The sequence below is a fragment of the Eretmochelys imbricata genome, chromosome 6 (assembly GCF_965152235.1).
Source record: "Eretmochelys imbricata isolate rEreImb1 chromosome 6, rEreImb1.hap1, whole genome shotgun sequence".
Taxonomy (NCBI): Eukaryota; Metazoa; Chordata; order Testudines; family Cheloniidae; genus Eretmochelys; species Eretmochelys imbricata.
This window is the reverse complement of record NC_135577.1, coordinates 126,360,385-126,376,978: the sequence shown is the minus strand read 5'-3', so window position 1 is coordinate 126,376,978 and position 16,594 is coordinate 126,360,385. Positions and strand designations below refer to the sequence as shown.

Here is a 16,594-nt window from a genome sequence, read left to right as displayed (position 1 = left end):
GGGCTTTTTTGGAGTCAGTGGATATTAGCTACTAGCTTGAAAAGTGTGAAGCTGGCACAGCCCTGGTGATGGATACAAGAGGGAATAAATTCACTTATAAGGAGCAAACACTTTGGGACTGAAGAGAAAGAAACAGAGGATGGACGGTCTCCTGATTAATGCATGGAACAGAAGTTAGGGGTCTATTATAGGAGTGTTAGGTGAGGTTCTGTAGTCTGTGATGTGCAGGAGGACAGACTAGATCAGAGGTTCTCAAACTGTGGGTTGGGACCCCAAAATGGGCTGCGACCTCGTTTTAATGAGGTCGCCAGGGCTGGCTTAGTCTTGCTGGGGCCCAGGGCTGAAGCCAAAGCCCTGGGCAGCGAGGCTCAGGTTGGGCTTCGTCTTTGGTCCCCCCACCTGAGGCAGCAGGGCTCAGGTGGGCTCAGGCTTTGGTCCCCCCTCCTGGGGCCATGTAGTAATTTTTATTGTCAGAAGGGGGTCACGGTGCAATGAAGTTTGAGAACTCCTGGACTAGATGATCATGATGGTCCTTAATGACCTTAAAGTCTCTAAGTTCACACCCTAGTTCTGCCACTCTCTTCCTGTGTGACCTTGGGCAAATCATTTAACCTCTCTGTGCTTAGTTCCCCATCTGTAAAATGGGGATAATACTTTCTTGCAGCCTTTAGCTGTCTTGTCTATTTAGATTGTAAGATCTCTAGGGCAGGGTCTGCCTCTCACTAAGTGTATGAACAGCAGCTGGCACAGTGGGGCCCTGATCAAGGTGGAGTCCTCTAGATTCCACTGTAATACAGATGATGATGATGATGATGATGATAGTGAATAAATAGATCAAGTGTAGGTATTGTCTTTGTGTGGTACAAACTGCTCTGATCACATGGAATAAGATCATAGAAATATAGGGCTGGAAGGAAACTCGAGAGATTATCTAGTCTAGCCCTCTGTGCTGAGGCAGGAATGGAAAGGTGTGAAAGAATCCCATGTACCCATGAACTCGAAGCATCATGCTCATGAATAAAATGTGGCCCACTACCTGTCACAGCTGGTCATGGGCAGCCAGATGCCACAGTCATGAGACAGGAGTCCAGAGTTAGCTAGATCGGAATACCAGGAGGTCAGAACCACAAGTCAAGACCCAGATTGAGGCCAGATCAGGATACCATGGGGTCAGAGGCAAGAGACAAAATGGAGGTAGGGAACCACAAGTCAGATGCTTGGAGTCCCGCCAGGTCAGAATGCTGGGAAATCCAGCCGGGGTAGCAGGAAGCACAAGGCACGCAGGGCAGAGCCTACTTGGTCAGACAGCTTCCTGTTCCTGCTGCTGGCTTAAGTAGGGCCAGCGGGCCAATCAGCCGCTCTGGGACTCTGCCAATCAGACCTAAGGGGCGGAGCCTCACACTGGGGGCTGGGCTTTGTGGGTCCCAGGTCAGCTGTTGCCAGTAGGCTGCCAGGTGTAGGGTTGGAGCATGTCTGCTCCCATGAACCTCGCAGGGTCGTGACAGAGTTGCTCGTTAATGTGAATTTCGATTGATGAGGCAGCACCATTGCCAAGACAGACCAGGTCACCGCAAGGACAGTATTTGCACAAGCTTCAAAGTAAATACAGACTGAGGAGCATTCGATGGAGCTGGCATGATGGAACGGAGAATGCTGGGTCACAAACAACCAATGTCAGTTTCCCAAAGTCGACCAGATTCCAGGTAGGTGGAACTTACGTGGCCCAATACCTCAGAGCAACTGACAACGCTTAGGGACGTTCTGCCTCAGTAAATGCATCTTCTAGGATTAGCACTGGTTTAATTCCTCTTGGTGTGGGACAGCTCTAAGCATAGTCTCTGACTTATTGCCATGGTGACACCAACCAGAGAGGAAGTAGAGGCCTCATCTTCTAGGGCAGCAGAAGCTTTGGAATCAAGACTAGCAGAATCAGCAGACTGTTCTCTAAAGTGACTCTCTGGCCATGTGTTGTTAAACCACCGAGCCCATGGTAGTGGAGTGTGACTTTGTCCTAACTAACCTGTACCATGGCAAAGGGTGTTATTTCTGCATTCATGGATAGTAGGTAAAAGACGATGGTACAGTCTCATGTCACTTGTGAATAGGGTGATCTGACAGCAAATGTGAAAAATCGGGACGGGGGTGGGGGGTAATAGGAGCCTATATAAGAAAAAGACCCCAAAATTGGGACTGTCCATATAAAATCAGGACATCTGGTCACCCTACTTGCTTTTCATGGTCAAAAACTATTTTTTTCTGATGCATTTCTTTGAAAAACACTCTGAAACAATGCCTCTGAACATTGGGGCCATGTATGAGCACTCCACCTGCCCAGCTGAATCTAATACATGCTGTTGACCCTTGGGCCAAGCAGTTAGCCAATATCTGAGGCCTTAATGTATTTCTGTTAGGAGGAGAAACTGACTATACAAATCAAGTATTTCTTTAGTATAACCCTGTTTTCTTTACAAAGAACCTACGCAAAGTCCTGCTTCCCTGAACGCTGGAGGAACCCATGAAAATTCTAAGCCTGCCTTTCCAGCCAGCTCTCTGCCCAAAAGAAGCACTCTCTTCACTCCCTCCCAAGGTCACATTTACCCGGCTTCTCTCATTGGCTGCTCGCTTTCTGGTTCCTTTCACACACCGTCCAACAGAGAACTGCGACCAAATCAGTGCTCTAAGCCTGAATGTGCAATCCGACTCCAGGGAAACCTCGGAGATCTCATGGCTCACCTACTACTCAGGCTTTGCCTTAGTGGTTGGGGCCTTGGGCAGTGGCTTTGGTTGTTTTGGCTATTATTAAACCATAGGGCATTTAATTTGCTCACTCATTTAGCCTAAATGAAAAGATGGTTAGCACACCTATCAGCTTCAGTGAGGTCTGTGACGGCCCATAAATTAGTTGAAATGAGAGGCGGCATTGCCTAATGGAGGGAGCACTGAACTAGAACTCAGGAGGTCTGGCCTGCTCGGTGACCTTGGGCAAGTCACCTCTTTGCCTCAGTTTCCCCATCTGTACACATAAGGTTGATACTGACCTTTTGTGAGTGGGCTTTGAGACCTGCTGATGAAAAATGCCATGTAAGATCTCGGAATAATTATTTTATTTATTTTAAGTCACTTAAAAATGGCACTTAGAGTCCTAAATCATTTAGACCCAGATCCTCAAAGATAGTTAGATACCTAACCCTGGGCCTTAGGCACTTCTGAAAATTGTATCCCTCCTATAGCTATTGATGGATAGATTAGAAAACATAGTAAGATTGCCCAAGCATTTTATCTATTTATTCTTGAAAAATCTATATTATAGGTAAGAAGGCAAGTTTTGCAGCCAATTAAAGTGTCACTATAAGAAATATTTCCCCCCTACCCCTGCCCCCAAGTAAATATTACTGCATAGAGTAATGGGATTATTAGTACTCGAAGGCAGCAGTTTAGAAACCCCCTTAAACAGTAAAAACACAGTAGTAAGATCCTGGACTGGATGACAAAAGGCCCATTCAGCATAAATTTCAGCTTCTCCATGTTGCTAACATTTTCAAGATCTCATAATTGGTGAGTTTTCAGAGTAACAGCCGTGTTAGTCTGTATTCACAAAAAGTACACAAGTACTCCTTTTCTTTTTGCATAATTGGTGAGTTAGTCATGCTTGTGGTTTGAACCAAGGGCTCAGATGAGATGAAGTGAGATGGCAGCCAAGTTTAAAACATGCTGGAGACATCATAAAACAGAAATTGGTGGCATTTCTGCATGGATCTGAAGTAAAACAACAAGACAGTGTGAAAAAGGACTAGGTTTCCGGGTAGAATCTGTTAGTAACATTTTGGGGTATGTCCCATTTTAGCACGGGCGTTTTGGTTATTTTAAAACTATATGGCAAGATTCTAATCTGGGTTACACGACTGTAAAACTGAATCACTCCAACTGGAGAAAGTCTATACTGACTTCAATAGTTACACCCATGTAAATCTGAGACCAAAATCTGATCTCAAGTGCCAGATTCCTTCCACCTGTACCTCCAATGAAGTCAATGCATTTACACCAGGGATGAACCAAACTTTGTGTTCATTTAATTCTGACTGTAGTTACAGCAGTGGAACTGATGTGGTTGAGGGCAGACATTTATCCCATAGTGACATTTGGGCAAACAAGGAGTCATTTGTTAATTTACGGTGAAGATTTGTCTTTAAATAGAATATTGTGTACCCGGATCAGAGTAGCAATCAGACACACTGCTTTTTAACTCTTTGATTCCTTGACGTTAACTTGATACTTCATGTGCCCTCTGTGGGGTGGGGGAGAGAGAGAGAGACCCCCACCCCCGATGAAGAGTTTCTTTTGGAACTATGCAATTGCCAATGACAGAGGTAGAACAATGTAATTGATCCAGTGCTGTGAACCAAAGTGAAGGCTCTGATCCTGCAGTCAGATCTGCTCATGCAGACAGACAGACCCTTCTGCTTATGCAAAATCTCACTGAAGTCACTGGAGCTCCAGGCGATTGAAAGTCCTGCCCCCACATCCAATTACAGGATTGGGGCCTACATGTGTTAGGTGTATCCAGATCTCGCCTCCCCCTGGACCCTCTGTTGTCAATGATGATGTCACTACAGTCATGCATATCAAGGAATGTCTAACGACTGAGACAGACAAACCACTCAGTACTAGGTCCGGTTGCCAACAATGCATTGCTCTCTCTGAAAGAGCATCCAAATGGCTCATGACCACTGGTTTTATGTCCTGCCGCTTAGTTACTCCCTGTTGAAAATAGGTGTCTTTACAAAGCCCCGCACAAAGGAATAAACAGTTGTTGCTACGAATAAAAATATTGACTCTCGTACTTTATATGATTGTCTTAAAACGCTGTGCTTACAGCAAAATCCTTGTGTATAAAGATCTGACAAAAGAGGATACCCTAGATCAATTTTATAAAGTAAGTGGTGCAATGGATCAGTAATTCCTGGTGGATAAATGCCTCCCCTGGCCCAGTTACTCGACTATATTGGTTCTACTCCCCGTTAACACAGCTCCTCTACCACTTCAGCACCAGAGAACGGAGTAAATCTGGTTGCATAAGCAAAGTCAAGCACTTTCTGTGCAAGACTCCTGATCGGTCCGAAGATGACCCGAATAAAATAGAATCTTTAGCCATCCCCAAAATCAAGCCCTCCACTGAACTGCATCAGGTAAAGCACTGGAAATGGCCTTCTGCCATAGCTTTAGACCTGAGATGGTGGTATTAGTATTTGGATTGCATTAGCTTTGAGAAGCTCCAGCCCTGGTGAACACCCCTCCCCCCCCCAAAAGAAGTCTTCAGATCCCATGAGCTGCTACAGCAAACGCCATGCCCCCCCCACCTCCTCCCTGCTTTTGGCCAAAAGGCTTCCAAGAATGGAACTAGACGACAAGAGCCATAAAGAGGGGTGGTTCTGAACGTTGTAATCAGACTCAAAATGCCTACTTTTTATTTCTCTTCTTCTCCCAACGGCAGTGTGTAATGTAGCATGTTATAGGAGGCCAACAGCCAAAGGGAAACAGCTAGCTCAGGCAAGTGTCATCATGACATTGCAAAAATATATACCCAGAATGTCCTCACGGCAGCCATCTTTCCTTGCCCTCTGTTCTAAACCTCCTGGCTGTCATGGCCAATAAAGACTTCCTTTACTATCTCATACTTGGGCAGGCAGAAATGGAATGGACACATAGGAGCCTGCAGGGTCGTCACATGGCAAACACCTTGACTTTCTGGCCTCCTAAATGACTGCCGGATAATTGATGCGTTTTCAAACACAGTCATTTGGTTTCCAGAAGGCTAACTTTTCTAAATACCTTCTGTAGCCCTAAGACTCCTAATGCACTTGCATGAGAGGAAAGTGATCAGGAACAGCCAGCATGGATTCACCAAGGGAAGGTCATGCCTGACTAATCTAATCGCCTTTTATGATGAGATTACTGGTTCTGTGGATGAAGGGAAAGCAGTGGATGTATTGTTTCTTGACTTTAGCAAAGCTTTTGACACGGTCTCCCACAGTATTCTTGTCAGCAAGTTAAGGAAGTATGGGCTGGATGAATGCACTATAAGGTGGGTAGAAAGCTGGCTAGATTGTCGGGCTCAACGGGTAGTGATCAATGGCTCCATGTCTAGTTGGCAGCCGGTATCAAGTGGAGTGCCCCAGGGGTCGGTCCTGGGGCCGGTTTTGTTCAATATCTTCATAAATGATCTGGAGGATGGTGTGGATTGCACTCTCAGCAAATTTGCGGATGATACTAAACTGGGAGGAGTGGTAGATACGCTGGAGGGGAGGGATAGGATACAGAAGGACCTAGACAAATTGGAGGATTGGGCCAAAAGAAATCTGATGAGGTTCAATAAGGATAAGTGCAGGGTCCTGCACTTAGGATGGAAGAATCCAATGCACCGCTACAGACTAGGGACCGAATGGCTAGGCAGCAGTTCTGCGGAAAAGGACCTAGGGGTGACAGTGGACGAGAAGCTGGATATGAGTCAGCAGTGTGCCCTTGTTGCCAAGAAGGCCAATGGCATTTTGGAATGTATAAGTAGGGGCATAGCGAGCAGATCGAGGGACGTGATTGTTCCCCTCTATTCGACATGGTGAGGCCTCATCTGGAGTACTGTGTCCAGTTTTGGGCCCCACACTACAAGAAGGATGTGGATAAATTGGAGAGAGTCCAGCAAAGGGCAACAAAAATGATTAGGGGTCTAGAACACATGACTTATGAGGAGAGGCTGAGGGAGCTGGGATTGTTTAGTCTGCAGAAGAGAAGAATGAGGGGGGATTTGATAGCTGCTTTCAACTACCTGAAAGGGGGTTCCAAAGAGGATGGCTCTAGACTGTTCTCAATGGTAGCAGATGACAGAACGAGGAGTAATGGTCTCAAGTTGCAGTGGGGGAGGTTTAGATTGGATATTAGGAAAAACTTTTTCACTAAGAGGGTGGTGAAACACTGGAATGCGGTACCTAGGGAGGTGGTAGAATCTCCTTCCTTAGAGGTTTTTAAGGTCAGGCTTGACAAAGCCCTGGCTGGGATGATTTAACTGGGAATTGGTCCTGCTTCGAGCAGGGGGTTGGACTAGATGACCTTCAGGGGTCCCTTCCAACCCTGATATTCTATGATTCTATGATTCTATGACTCAAATTGACTGAGCCATGTCAGGCTCTGGCCTTCAGCCAGAAGAAATGTTGCCCGTCTCAACTGCAGAACTAAGACACCTTGTCCCTCCTCAGCTTGTCACACTTTTAGGCTCAGCAGGATGATAAAAATTCATTTTGAGCCCAAAGTAAAGCCATGGGAACTTGCGGGAACTTGCCCGGAAAGCAAGCTTGCTGTTTTTTTGTTGTTGTTGTTTTTTTCATCAAATAACTTGCCACCAAAGCCTGCAAGAACACGGAGAGCTTAAAGTCAACAGAGAAAAGTGTTATATTCTTAACATGTCTTATAGCCACTCCAGGAGAGGTTGTTGCTGCAGTGTTCTCATGCAATAGGATGTGGGGTCAAGGACCAAATAACTGACTGGTAGAGCTGGTTGAAAAATGCTAGTTGTAGGGGGTGGGGGTTGTTTCTTTTTTGTCAGGAAGTTTACAAAAGATCTTTTTCTTCAAAATATCCTTTCAAAAATGTTTAGCTTTTTGAGAGAAAAACTAAAGACAAAACTGGGGGCAAATCTTTTTCTTTTCAAAAACCAAAAAACAATGGGGGTGGGGTTAATTTTTTTTGGAGGGGGGGTTCAGTACAAATGTTCAGTTTTAGAAAACCAAATGCCAACACTATTTTATCAGAAACCAAACCAAAACAAAAAAAATCCATTTTCGAACCACTGAAAATGGGTCAGCCTTTGCTTTTAGAAAATCATATATTTTTTTCGGTGCTTTTTTTAAATAGAAAAATCAGAACATTGTGAAGGGAACAGAAGTCCGTGCATTGCCGTGAAATGTCATGCTTTCAAGAGCTGCATGAAAAGTCCTGGTCTTTGGGTATTCCCTCTATTACTCGAGGGGTTAACCTAAGAAGGGAAGCGAGGGCAAGCCAAGTAACCCTTTAAATCTCTGGGTTGCCTTTTTCCCCCCATTGGTTTGATGCTAATTGAATTGGTCCCTGCTGGTTGCCCCCTTCTCAGGCAATGCTAGGCCTGTTAAGCAGGTCTGAAGGATTCCGTGGGGACTCATGTTCAGATATTCTTTTTTCCACTGTATTCTAGCTTCTCCGGCTGAACTGTCATTTCTCACCATCCATCATTGTCTGTCAGGACCCACATCAGCATGGAGAGAAGCAACAGCTCCTCCTGATCCCCTGTAAGATGGGGGAACGTCCTAACACTGAGCCAGTCTTTCATGCAGATCATTTAGCTGATGATTTTTGCTTCTCTTCCTGCTCCCAGCAGATCCCAGAGAAGACTGCTATTTTGGTTACTTTCCTGAGCCCAGGTCAGAGCCAAAAAGTAAACAACCAGCATAAATATAGGGCCCAGGTCATTAGCGTGCATAAATCGGTGTAGATCCATTGATTTCATTCCTCCAGTGGAACTGTGTCGACTGAGGCCAGCTAAGGCTCTGGCCCTAGATTTTAGGTCAGAAAATGTATTATTTAAAAATCCAGGGCCAGAGTCTCGTCCGGTGTAAACGATGCAGCTCCACTGAAATCTATGCTAACTTATCCCAGCTGAGAATCTGGCCCATGATACTTAGCCCAATAATGCCCTTTTCAAGTGCTTCCATTGTGCTTTGAGTTCTCTGAGCTCACTCTCTCTTTCCTCCACACTTCTGCTCCCCCCACTAGTGTCCAATACAAGTCACCACAATAATTCTCTTCAGAGCAGGGACTGTCTCTTTTATTCTGTGATTGTACCGTGCCTGGCACAACAGGGTCTTGACCCAGGCTCTTAATGCTACAAATATATCATACTAATCTATGAAAATATTAGGTTTCAGAGTAGCAGCCGTGTTAGTCTGTATTCGCAAAAAGAAGAGGAGGACTTGTGGCACCTTAGAGACTAACAAATTCATTTGAGCATAAGCTTTCGTGAGCTACAGCTCACTTCATCGGATGCATTCCACTGAATGCATCCGATGAAGTGAGCAATGCATCCGATGAAGTGAGCTGTAGCTCAGGAAAGCTTATGCTCAAATAAATTGGTTAGTCTCTAAGGTGCCACAAGTCCTCCTCTTCTTTTTATGAAAATATTATTGTTCCTTGATCTCTCCTCCGCCACCATCCTCTGTCCCCTGGAGCCTGAGCTCATGTGCACCAAACAAAACCCTCTTTTGAATGCACTCATTTCATTGTGAATGTTCCATGTCCTTTCAGTGGCTCCACTGAATCCCACCAACAGTGCCGCAGGGAACGCTCCGCCTGTCCAGAAGTTGATTGACAGGCCGTCAGGTGTATTCTCTCTCTGTAGTGAGTTGGCATCTGTGCAGAGCTTTGAACGGGTGAATTGCTGTGTAAATGCTAAGAACGATGATTGTCTAGAGCCTAGCAGGTGGGTAGCATTGGCCTTGAAACCTGGTGCCCTGGCTAGCGGCTCCCGGAGCGTACCTCAGTTCTCACACTACAACAGGAACAGAGAGTAGCACAATGTGATGGCTCCAAGGCATTGAAAGTTTTTTGGGGGGTGTAATTATAAGATATATAAATAAAACAAAACCCCGCAATGGCTACTGGGCATCTATGTTTGTGCGCAACCAGCGTCTGGGAACCACACTGGAAACATACGGGTTGTTGTCACTCTCCATTGTCTGCTCCACATAAAGGTTTATGTGTCTGCTGCTGCTCCCATGTAAGAGACTTAGGTGCCTAAATACCTCTGGGGATCTTAGCCCTGCTCTTTAGCTGAAATGCCGGCGCCTCATGCTTTTAACTCTGGAGGTCCTGGGTTCAAACCCTGGGGTCAGTCCAAGACATTGCCATCTTTGGTCCTATGATAAACTCTGTATTGTCAACGGGAAGGCTGGGCATTGGTGGCAGAGCTATGCTCCACCTGCTGGCCTTCCTTTAACCCCTGGGTATTGGAGTGTCTTATCCTCACCCTCCCTTTTGCTCTGCCATGCTGGCTGGGGCAGGCTGGATGGCCTGGTACTGAAGGTGCAGGGAAGGGAGACAGCAGTTAAAAGATCTGTGAATTTGAACTGAACTGCATGGGGCAAGTCTCTGTCTTGGCCGTTTCTAAGGGCTGGCACGATGGATGGACTCTTACACAGCAGTGTCTGGCAAAAGGCAAGTGCTCCACTAAAAGAACCAACCACTGCCATCTGCCAAAAAACAGGACCGGCACAAAACCCTGCTCATAAAATCGCCATATGCTCTATTCGTTGGAATGAAATATTTTCATGGAGCTGTCTTCCCCCACTGCCGGGCAGGTGGGGCTGTCACCCGTCTCTTCACTCACAATACAGTCTCACTTACTTTACCATGGCAGCACCGTTATCTTGGAGAGCTGGACGGGCAGCCTCCTCTGAGCTGGGGATATCGTCACTCTGGACACTCTGAGGACATGAACATGTGCACTCAGACCTAACACAAGACATCACCTCAAGTTATTCCCAATCTGGGAAGAGATGCCTGAAGGTGGCAGTTCTCAGGTGGCACCATGCAGGGCTTCTACCATACCTTTTAACTGGTCAATTGCTTTACTTTCTCTTTTTAACCCCAGCTGACTGTGTTCCCCCTCATTCCTAGTTTGCTTCTTCTGGATCAAACAGAGTTATGCAGGAAATCACCCTGTATGCTTGATCCTGACAAGGGAACTCAACAGCCAGTTTATAATCAGAACAGGAAAGGAATGGAAACAAGTGAGCGGCGTGATCTTACTTTTCAGTTTAATAGGTTGTCTATCATAGATCTACAAGGTGATGACTTGACTTCCATTCTTGTACGGCTCCGAGTGCTGGGCACTGAGGGAGAGACAGGAACAGATATTGAATGCAGTTGAAATGAAAATGTTAAGATGAATGCTTGGCGTTATGAGGATAGCCCATGTTCGAAAGGAACACATTTAGGGAAGTTGCGAAGGTGGTACCAATTATAGAAAAGTTACGGGAGTCCAGGCTTAGATAGCTTGGCCATATGACCAGCCGACTGGAAGACTATATAGGAAATATAGAAGCAGAAGGGAAGAGAAGAGTTGGAAGACCCAAAAGTAGATGGACGTCAAACAAAAGGATTTGATTAGCTGTGGAGTTTCCAAGGAACTGCTTCAAGACAGACTAGAATGGAGAAGGACTTGAAGAGCCGACCTCGTATAGTAGATGGGACTAAGGCTAGAAGAAGAAAGGGAGATGCTGTCAGGCTGAGGCTATTGAGAGAGCAGAGTTTGAACCACCAGTAAGGCTGCTGGGTATGATCCTTTGTTACTTAGTAAACTGATGGGGAAAGCATGCTGCAGGCTTGTGGACCAGCAAGACTCCTATCCCAATCTTGAAGCATGAGGAACACGGGAGTTTCCAGACTGGATCAGAGGGTGACGAGAGGAGAGAGACTGTGTTTGGGGGGGAAGGGGATTTCTGATGAGGTATTTTTGTACTGTATTGTGTTTTTTATCCCCAACTGGGTTGGGGGTCACTGAAAAAGGAGAATGAGAGAACACAAAAAGAGAGAGAGAACAGGGATCGTCTTGGGGAAATTTCTGGGCGCCACATTTCAGGAAAGATGTGGACAAATTGGAGAAAGTCCAAAGAAGAGCAACAAATATGAATAAAGGTCTAGAAAACATGACCTAGGAGGGAAGATTGAAAAAATTGAGGTTTTTAAGCTGGAGAAGATAAGACTGAGAGGGGACATGATAACTTTTCAAGTACATAAAAGGTTTGTTACAAGGAGGAGGGAGAAAAAAATTTCTCGTTAACCTCTGAGGATAGAACAAGAAGCAATGGGCTTAAATTGCAGCAAGGTGGTTTAGATTGGACATTAGGAAAAAACGTTATAACTGTCAGGGTGGTTAAGCACTGGAATAAATTGCCCAGGGAGGTTGTGGAATTTCCATCATTGGAGAGTTTTAAGAGGAGGTTAGACAAACACCTGTTTGGGATGGTCTAGATAATACTTAGTACTGCCATGAGCATAGGGGATGGGACTAGATGACCTCTCAAGGTCCCTTCCAGTCCTACGATTCTATGAAAGGTCTGATATCCTGTCTGACAAATGCTAACGCCAGCTGCCTCAGAGGATGGTGCAAGAAACTCCCTAGTGGGCGATTATGGAATAACCTGCCCATGTGGGTAGTTCCTTTTTAACTTCTATCAGTCAATTACTAGTTTTTTCCATGAATGAAAGCACCAAGGTTTAAATTACCTATATCCCTGTTTCCTTTGAGTCTTGCCTAAGAGCTCTGTGTAACTCGAAAGCTTGTCTCTTTCAACAACAGAAGTTGGTCCAATAGAAGATATTACCTCCCCCACCTTGTTTCCCTTTGCCTATTTGTTATTCGGTATGTGTGATTGTTCACCCAAGTCATATGCAAGGTCATACATCTAGGAACAAAGAATGTAGGTCATACTTACAGGATGGGGGTTTGTATCCTGGAAAGCAGTGACTCTGAAATGAATGTAGGGGTTGTGGTGGAAACTAAATGAACATAATCTCCCAGTACGATGCTATGGCAAAAAGGGCTAATGCAATCCTTGGGTGCATGAGCAGGAAAATATCGAACAGGAGTAGGGAGGTGGTATTATCTCTCTATATAGCACTGGTGAGTCCATAACTGGGTACTGTGTCCAGTTCTGGTGTCCACGCTTCAAAATGGATGTTGAAAAAATCAGAAAGGGTTCAAAAAAAGAGCAGTGAGAATGATTTGAGGTCTGGAAAACCTTCTTTACATTAAAAATTTAAAGGAGCTCAATCTATTTAGCTTAATGAACAAAAGATTGAGAAACGCAACTGGATCATGATCTAGAAGTACCTCCATAGGCAGATTTTTGCTACTGGAGGGCTCTTTAATCTAGCAGACAAAAGCATAACAAGATCCAGTGGCTGGAAGTTGAAGTCAGCAAAGTTCAAATTGGAAATAAGGCGCACATCTTTAACTCTGCAGGCAATCAAATATTGGAACAAATTATCCAGGGACATGGTAAATTCTGCATCACATGGTGTGTTTAAATCAAGTCTGGATGTCTTTCCAAAAGAATGTTGTCATTCAACCAGAAACTATTGGGTTGGGTGCAGGAATTCTCGGGTGAAATCTCTGGCCTGTGTTGCACAGGAGATCAGACTAGATCACACTGAACCCTTCTGGCCTTGGAATCCCTGATTATCTACTAGGTGGTTTGCAAATGACCCAGAGGGGGAAATGTTTGCATAAAGGGCTCAGTAGACAATTCCAAATAATGATCAGAGATGTAAAAAATTCAAGGGCTAGCTGATGTAGGTCAGTGTAGCTCTGACTTCAATAAGCTATGCCAATTTACACCAGCTGAGGATCTGGCCCAAAATGTTTATCAATAATTAACCAGTGGAAAAAAGGCTAAAATCATTGACTGAAATACTTGCCATTAATAGTGTGTCCTGGATGAGTAGGGCTGGATGAATAGTGAGTGGCGAATGGTAGCACTGTGACTTTCAACTTATTTCAGCAGCATTCACTATCCAAATATGTTTAGTGCATTTCACCATGCAGCAGACAAAGACATCATTCTCTCCTTTATATTAGCAAGTATTCCAGGTCGCAATTACACAGCCACAGGCATAAAACTGGTCTGACCTTTCTGCAAAGTAAGATAACTCTTAAATGTACAGGCATCAGATCTACCAGCTCTTGAAGATATTCACCAAGTCCTGTTGCTATTTACACTACCGAGTCTATCTTTGGAGTGAGGTGTAAAAACAATCATACTATCTTCTTGGCTGTGTCCGCCCTCAAATATTGCACTTGTTTTCATGACGGGTATTCACTAGTTCACTCATTTAACACACAACAGGAGGGAGAGTTCATGTTTGTTCCTAGCACAAACACCATCAGATCATGTGAATTTCAAATGCAATCCTGAACCCATTCCTCGGCTAGTGTCAACTGGTGTAGCTTCAGTGAAGTCAGGAGAGCTGAGCTCTGCCAGTTGACACCAGCTAAGGATCTGGCCTTGTATATATTTCAGTGCAAATCAAGAGTTCCTACTGCTCATTCTTGTGCTCAGGCCCCTAACCAACAGTCCCTTAAATATCTGCACAGCAGAAGGCATAAAGGGCCAACATTTCCTTCGTTACACCAGTGCAACCTCACTGTCTTCACTGGGATTGGACTGGTGTGCATGACATGAGAATTTGACTCTGAGCTTTGAAATGATTCTAAGTCCTAGGCAGCTGTAAATGATGGTCAGAACACACCATATCAACAGTAGCTGTTCAGTATTTTCATCTCGATTAAGGAGCTACAGACAAGATGTAAATTCCAATATACCCAGGGAAGTTGAGAATGGATCCTTAAATCTTTCTCAGTCTTTCAGACATTTCTTGTGAACTGAGGTTGGATCTTATTTCTTATCCTCTCATTCCAGTCTAACCTCGCTCTCCTCAGGAACTGTTTGGCTCAGCCCAGATCTTGTTGATTCATTTTGCTAACCCCTGTGTGTGTTAGATATTGGCTTCCCCAGCTAAGACAGGGCATTATTATGGTTCTGCAGTGTCTGGGGAACGCATCTCAGATAGGAGTGGACTATTGGAGCCAAACCAGAACCCAAACTCTCATTCGGCAAGAAGTTTACATTTACAACAGCAATGTAGACTTGTGTGCTCGTGCTGTGTGTTACATGGAGCACACTAGGCCTCATTAAGGGGAATCCAGGCTCACTTTGCCAGCAGGCAGAGGGAAGGACAGTCCAGGATCCTGGAACTGTGTGTGATTCTGCATTTCTGACATTCCTGCCTGAGTCTCTGATGGCTGCCTGCCACTGGCCTGGCAACGACAGCTGACACATCCAGCTATCATTGATCCTCGCCAGGTGAAGTTAACAATTTAGCTTGAAGTCAACAACTCCAGCAATTTCAAACAAAGCCTAAAGGTTGAATCAGTTTAGGTGACAGTGGGTCAGTTTCCCCTGTAACCTGAACCGACTTCTCTTTCAGGGCAGAACTTTGTTTTCAGCTCCTGCGCACAGTTGGGAAGTTTTTTCAAACTCAGTGGAAGACCCAGAATTGCAGATGGAATTGCTAGGTGGTAGCTACAGTGGGTTGATTCCCATGTCTTCCATCTCAGGAGATCTGGGTCCAAATCTGATTAAGATCACAAGCCAAATGCATTTGGTGAGCTCAAACTGGTCATGCTTGGACATTTTTACTAACATCAAAAGACTACCCCATAATTTGCTGCAACTGATGGTCTGTCTGAGAGGCCTGGCTCAGCTAGAGATCACAACTTTTAATATTATTATTGTATTACCATAGCCCTGGAGTCCAGGAGCCTGATGTGCTAGGTGCTGCACAAACACACACAAAAAATGGTTGCAGCCTCAAGGACCTTACAATCTAACTCTAAGACAAGAGTCAACAGCCAGATCCAGGCAGACAGAGGGAGCACAAGGAAACAATGAGACAGCGTTAGTCAGCGTGATTGACAGTGCTCTCTGCACATCAGTAACCTAATCCCTGTTAGCTTCATTGTAGGCATCACAGCAAAGGAGAGTTTTGAAGGTGGCTAATGAGGTAGCTCTGCAAATGTTTACAGGGAACTTCTCCCAAGCGTGAGGGACAGCATGGGAGCAAGCCCGAAGTTGCTCCTTTGAAAGTGTAACAAGAGGCTGATGGAAGCTGGCATTGTGGGCCAACTGGAGACAAGCACTGACAGATTGAAAGTGAATGTGAGATGATGGGCCGGGTGGGTATAGGCCGTGAAGGGCCTTGAAAGTGAAGACAAGCTGCTTTTGTTTGATGCAAGAGAGAAGAGGGAGGCGGCAGAGGAATTCAAAGAGGGGGTGACATGGCCAAAGCAACAGGCTAGGAAAATGATCTTTGCAGCAACACTCTGAAAGGAAATGAGTGAGGCCAGGGTGCATTTGTCAAGGCCAGAAAAAAGGATGTTGCAGTAATTGAGACGCAAGATCATGAGAGCTGGGACAAGAGTTTTAGCACTGTGGATGGGTAGGAAAGGCTTAGAGATCTTAAGCAGAAGATAAGAAAAAACTAAGGCTTTATTGAATAAGAAAATTGCACTGGTTTGATGTAAATTGGGTTTTAAACGGATTTAGTTAAACCGGCGCAAACCTGCGTGTAAACAGTTTTATTTCAGTTTAGCTTAAATTGATTCCTAATTGACTTAAATTAAATCGAAATAGGCCTGGTTTAGGCCAGAATAAGTGTGTCCACACAGGGGTTTGCAACAGTATATCGAAATCAGTTTAAAAACACATCTATAATTAAAATGCAAAACTGTCACATGTGGACGAGCCTTAAGTTGCATTGGGCAGCTGTTTGAGCAAACTCACCCAGCCCCTCCCCACATTCACTAGAGTTTAACCTTTGCAATCGTCCACCTCATTTTTTAATGAACGTTACAATTCATTCCATACTCCACTTCCCTGTGGAAGACAGTTTTTATCTCCCTAGGGCCACCCCTGTTATTGATTGCAATGGAAGCTGTGGACTCTCCACACCT

General features: G+C 45.0%; 1 protein-coding gene across 2 annotated transcripts in view; it reads left to right on the top strand.

Moving 5' to 3' along the window:
* Nucleotides 1-838: 838 nt before the first annotated feature.
* FRMD6 (FERM domain containing 6) overlaps nt 839-16,594 on the top strand; it is a 96,056-nt gene continuing 80,300 nt past the window's right edge. Inside the window, exon 1 of one of the 2 annotated variants that reach the window (XM_077819656.1) lies at nt 839-1,703. The gene's annotated coding sequence lies outside the window, so the exon portion shown is untranslated. The remainder of the gene's footprint in view (nt 1,704-16,594) is intronic. The other variant, XM_077819654.1, reaches the window with a different exon arrangement.